General features: G+C 47.8%; 1 non-coding gene across 1 annotated transcript; it reads right to left on the bottom strand.

The window, feature by feature from the left end:
* Positions 1-200: 200 nt before the first annotated feature.
* Positions 201-285, bottom strand: TRNAR-UCG (transfer RNA arginine (anticodon UCG)). Its single transcript has one exon. It is a non-coding gene; the product is annotated as a tRNA-Arg (tRNA).
* Positions 286-695: the final 410 nt, after the last annotated feature.

Here is a 695-nt window from a genome sequence, read left to right as displayed (position 1 = left end):
TGGGCATCTTGTCCTCTCCGTCTACACTGACTCTCTAGGTGCTCTCATCTTGAATCTCAGGACCTTAAGCATCATCTATTTCTTTTTTAAAATGTTTTATTTATTTCTAAGAGAGAGACAGCGTGAGCAGGGGAGGGTCAGAGAGAGAGGGAGTCACAGACTGAAACAGGCTCCAGGCTCTGAGCTGGCTGTCAGCACAGAGCCCGACGCGGGGCTCGAACCCACGAACCGTGAGATCATGACCTGAGTCGAAGTCAGACGCTCAACCGACTGAGCCACCCAGGCGCTCCTAGCATCATCTAGTTCTTGACCGCTCCCAAATTGAAGCCTCAAGACTTGACCACTTCCTGACTCCAGGTTTGGCTATCGCATTGCTTTGTCAATACCGCTACTTGAAGGGCGATTAAGTTCCTGAAACCTAACATATCTTAAACCAGAATCTCCATTCCCCTCACTCGAACCTGTTCCTCCAGGGGTCTTCCCTAGGGTGGTAATTAACACCATTCTTCAAATAGGTCAGGATAAAAATCTTGGTGCCAACCCCAAATCGTCTCCCTTTCCTTAAACCGTACCTTCAATCCATCTGCAAATCCCATTAGCTACACCAGCAAAATATATCCAGAATCCACCCACCCCTCAGCAGAAATCACCACTACCACAAGGGATCCATCTATCAGCCTTTTTTTTTTTTACCT

The sequence above is a fragment of the Crocuta crocuta genome, unplaced genomic scaffold, assembly GCF_008692635.1.
Source record: "Crocuta crocuta isolate KB4526 unplaced genomic scaffold, BGI_CrCroc_1.0 scaffold301, whole genome shotgun sequence".
In the NCBI taxonomy this organism is placed as follows: Eukaryota; Metazoa; Chordata; class Mammalia; order Carnivora; family Hyaenidae; genus Crocuta; species Crocuta crocuta.
This window is presented reverse-complemented; position numbering and strand designations above follow the sequence as displayed.